Source organism: Drosophila novamexicana, unplaced genomic scaffold, assembly GCF_003285875.2.
Source record: "Drosophila novamexicana strain 15010-1031.04,08,12 unplaced genomic scaffold, DnovRS2.1 tig00000820-arrow-pilon, whole genome shotgun sequence".
NCBI classification, from domain to species: Eukaryota; Metazoa; Arthropoda; class Insecta; order Diptera; family Drosophilidae; genus Drosophila; species Drosophila novamexicana.
The window spans coordinates 1,691,853-1,697,122 of record NW_020824828.1 but is presented as its reverse complement, the minus strand read 5'-3'; positions in this window follow the sequence as shown (position 1 = coordinate 1,697,122).

The window sequence follows — 5,270 nt, the reverse complement described above, 5'->3', positions numbered from 1 at the left end:
CACACACGCACATTTGTACGGGCACAACAAATATTTAACGAAATTATAAATGTACACAAGTGAAATTTATAACAAACTCAACGTTGATGACGACGATGAAGACATGAAAGCGTTCATTACTCAATTTCCAAGATGAAAAGCAAATCAGGGCGCTGGCAAAGGGTTATAGGGGGGTTGGGCAGCAGCATCAGTCAGGCAGTAGCATGCAGAGGCAAGAACTTGGCAGAGGGTCTGCTGCTTTGCTCCAAAAAGTGCGCAACATTCCTCGACTTGTGTGTAGTACTTCATTCTAGTCTGCTCGACGGCTCTTCGGGTCCGCTCTCAGCTCAAAACAATTAAAAACCGTAAATGTCCCCACATGACAAAGTGTGAACTTAATTTCATTTTTGTAGTTTCCAAATGCAACAACAACAACAACAATAACAAGAACAACAATAACAACTGCAAGACAGCAAGAAAAAACTCAGACAAAAAGAGATGTGCAAGGGAACGTTGATAATGGGTGAGAAAAAAACACACACAGAGAGAGTGAGAGCGAGAGCGAGACAACTAAATACAAATGAAAATGCTTTTGTAATGCCACAAAAACTATGCAGCAGCTTCAAAAGTTACGGCCAAGGGGGCGGGTTGGGGGGAGGGGGGGGGGGGAGCAGAACAGAACGAAGCCAGCAACCAACCAGTTGCCGGGACATTCACAATAACGAGCAAAACGAAGCACGAATGAAAGTAATTTTCTAAATACTTATGTATGGCCATTGTGAGTGTATGTGCACGCTTGTGTGTCTATGTGAGTGCCACTGTGTGTGTGTGTGTGAGTGTGTGAGTGCGCAAGCCATTTTTCAAAGCTTAATTTCCACAAACAAGTAGCAAGCACTCGAGAGAATCGCAAAAAAAAATTAAAAATAATAAAAATTGAATATAACACTACAGTAAAAATAACTACAAATTAGAAGGGAGCACGTTTTTTTTAGCAGAACGAACTGTTAATACTCTGCTTGATTTGTAAACATATTCTGATGTAGTTAGAAGCCTTGCTTCCTTTCACTTATTGCTTTGTGTTTAATATAAAAGTTGGTAATAACGAGGATTTTAATATCATGTAGGCTCTCGTAAGCATCCCACAACGATTTTTGGTATGCTGGAACATTATCCTTATATACCAAAATCTTATTGTTTGATAGGAATCCATTTTCTCTTCCACAAATGCCACACAGAGTAGAAGATTTTAAATTGCCAAACACACTGACTTATTCTAGGCATCTTTTTGAGGAAGCATTTGTCAAGGAGGACTTATATCAAGCTCAATACATATACCCATCAGTTTATTTAATATATCGTCTTTTGATTCATTTTGGTCTAATGCGTCTTTGAGTTTAATGTAGGGTATAGAGAAATAAGTGCACTTCAGACATGCTCATTAAAAATAAGCTGACGTACACTTGTAGCCAGCTTAAACGTATTCTTTAATGTGGGATATTGAAGGAAAAAATGGCAGAGAACTCTAGTCGAGAGTTACCCAGAGCACAAGGCTTTGGCTTTAAGGAGAAGATGATTCTTACGTGGAACGGTATATATTATTTTTAATTAAATTAATTTATACTTAAATTGCTCGCATTTTGTATATTTCTTTAGGCTGGGAAGAGATTAATTTAAGTGAACTTCCCTACCGTCAGTTGAATATATGAATATGCTCATTATTCGCGACTCAATATAGCCTGCTATGCAGTTTTATATATCCTGAGTATGCTTCTTTCCTCCTTGCACTCAAGTATATGTGCAGAACCGAAATTGTGCAGTCGCTAGTTCTAATCTAAAACTGAGCTGTGAGTCAACAGTAAAAACAGTTTGCTACAAATTGCCAAAGCACTCAGCATCCGCCTATCCAAACGCAACGCAAGTCGCAGTTACTGCGACCGAGAGCGAGACAGAAAGAGAGAGGGAGAAAGTCTCTGAGCAATTCGCTGTGTGTCTCGCTGTGCATATAAATTGCCGTGGAATGCGTGCCAAGGCACGCGGTGGTTTGAGGCAGCGGTGGGTTTTGCTTTTTGAAGTGGGTTCTGCGCGCAGCTTTGTGTGTTGTTTTGACGCAACCTTCAGGGCTTGAATTACGCATACGCCACGTTTGCCACTCTGGCTGCTGCGGCTTTGCGTGCACAAATGAAGTTAGTGCTACACTTAGGTGACTCTGACTGCGACTACGACTCCAACTCCAACTCGCATTGCGTCTTTAACTGCGGCTGTACACTTGGCTGCCAAGTAGCGCATTTAAACGCATCCGCAACCACCCAGCCCACCAGCCATTCAGACAAGCAGCTTGTCTGACTGCTTGTCCCGCCGTAAATGTGTGATGCTCAACGTGGGCGGCTGCTGCAGGATTTTCATGAAACATTCATTAACATCATTGTGTATTTCCGCTTTTAGTTTTTATCATGCGTCGTGCAACATTGCGCAAAACAGCAGCCGCCGCAAGACTTTGCAAAAACTGCATTTGTCACTGTTCCCCTCTTTCTTTCTCACTCTCTCTCTCTTTTTTTTTTTTTTGAACAAGTAAACTGAAAAGAGAAAAGGTCAGCATGACCGGCAAGATAACAATGGGTACAACTGATGCCACTGTTTGTCTGAACAGAGCTCATTTTGGTTCTGGCTTCAAAGCAGCCGACCGCTTCAAACGCCTGCCCCTTCCTTAATTTAACGGGTCACTGATCCAAAAAGTATAGGACAATCGTTGACAATGCTGCGCACCAACAGCCATATGCAAATGCTTTGAAATGCTCAAAATTGAGCTGCACTCTAAATGAATTTGAGATAAATGCAACTGCATAGATTTGCGGTCCGCAATGATTGCCCGGGGGGATTGACCAGACGATGGTCTAGTAAGCTCTTAAGTGAATGCGCTTTGGCTGTTGCACAGACTGGAGGGTGAGCTATACAAAGCTTAAAGAAAACGTTGCTTTGCAAACAATAGCTATACGAGTCGGGGTGGCTTTCAGGCAAATAGTCTGTACCCAGCGCTGAGCTACCGTAACATGCCTTCAGATGTACCTTAAACAATTGAAACTAGCATTTATCGATTCTATTGAACAAAATATATCTTTGCTTGCATATGATAAACGAATAATATTTTCTAAATTTCAAGTCTTTTTCTGACATTTGTGTCTGAGATTGACATGTTACATTGATTAGCACAAATTCAATATATATAATACTCAATATATATATATGTAATATTCAAAATATATCTAATATAATATATTGAAAAATTCTTAAATAAATATGAAAATAGGTTAGTAATATTATTTTAATTTTTCATAAGTTGCTAGTGGGTAATACCCGGCTTTGTCTGGTTTGTTTCATTCCATTTCAGACATCTCTATCTTTTCGTGAAAAGACTTTAATATAACCTAACTATCGTCTATCCCACCTCCTCAGAGTCACACCTGCTCTGTGCATGCAATGACATTTGACCTGATAACGCTTGCATTCTCGTGAAGGGTTTCGTTATGGGATTTTTGGCAGTCTTTACCTTAATTTCTTAAAAGTACTGCGAGAACTTTAACTTGATATGCTAATTTATGGTTTCTTTTAGAGCAGAGACAAATTTAATCGCATCACTCGACTTTTCTTCTTGTACACAAACTCAACTTCAAGCCACTAATTGATGAATTGAAAACTTTGCAAGCTGTCTTTAAGTTCTACATTAAGTTTAATTGCAAGGAAGTTAAAGATGATGTCCGAATGTGACAAACTTTTGTTGTCTTTCCTAATGTCCCTCGCTCTCACTCCCCCTTTGCTTGGGTATCTCCATTTCAGCAGCAGCCATTTATGTGAAGTGCATTCGGCCAAAATGTGTACTTGTTATGGCTCTTTTTCTTCTCGTGGCTGTTGTTGAGCAAACTTTCAAGCTCTTATCTTAGTCATGCACACAGCAGGCGAGTTCATATTGAAGTCCACGATGCAGGCCAAGCAAATAATTAGGGCTCACATTCGGCCAGCTCATGATGCCATGGGCCAAAAAGCTTGTATGCCTAGCCTTGGCCCAGAATCCTTCTACGTTCAATAAGCAAAGTTTTGGCCAACAACAGCGAAACAAAAACAAACAACGCTAACAAACAACACCAAGCGGCTAACACCAAAAAGGTTAACAAGTAAAGGCACTCATATGGGGCATAATCGAATGGAGTATACCCTCTGCAGGGGTCTATCTAAAATTCGTACTTCAGTAGTTTAATATATTATAGACTGATGCCAGACTGACTGATTGATCACGTTGGGATCTTTCGGATTATCTGGCGATCGGCTCAAACGTGTGCCATAAAAATCTTTGTAAAAGTTCAGCTCAGATATGTTTCATACTTTTTTAAAACTTCAAGTGTCATATGATCGTCTTCAATCTTAATTGAGAAGCTCTACATCAAAATGAATGAAGGTTCAAATAATAATTGGAAATGAGTTTTTGAACCGCATTCAATTTCCCCATATGTCCCCTTGGGCCATTTTGATAGTCATAGAGTATTGCAAATAGAAAAAAGTTTAACAGAAATTTGAGAGTCATCAACTATTAAAATTCACACACATATATGTATATATACGTAAGTATATAGAGTAAAGTTTGTCGTGTAGCAACAAAAATTGTGGTTTGCTGTTGTTGCTGCTGCTGCTGCTGACAGGCGTGGCAAGAGCGCGAAGTTGTCGAACATTAGGCAACAGTGTCACAATAACAAAAACAGCAACAAAAAGAACAACTGCAGTGATAACAACAACAACAACAACAACACCTCGAAGAAGAACTGTCGCATCTCAAGTAATTTCATTCTAGTTCAAATACTTTGCCGCCTTTTGTCGTGCACTTATTTATTATTTGGCTAATTCGCGCGTTGCCAAAGTGGCCTTTCAAACAATAACAATATATAACTATAGAGAATTTCAGGAAAAAAAAGTAGTTGTTAGGGATAGAGAGCGTAAGCGAGCGAAAAGGAGAGAGTGGGTTAGAGAAGCGGGAGGCTAAACTTTAGCCGTGCCAAGTGGCGTCCGCTGGCAGCTTCGCCTTTTGCTCGCCTGTCCAATTCTATTTCACATTTGCACAAACTTTAAACAATGCACACAATGCAATAGATAAAGCGTGCGAAGAAGCTGGCAAGCGTTTGAGAGAGAGAGAGAGAGAGAGAGAGAGAGAGAGAGAGAGAGATAGAGTGGGGGATTGGGTGAACGAGAGGGCTGGGTGAGGCAGCGAATAAGTTTGGCAGCGCCTAGAAAACTTTTTGCAGCAGCGC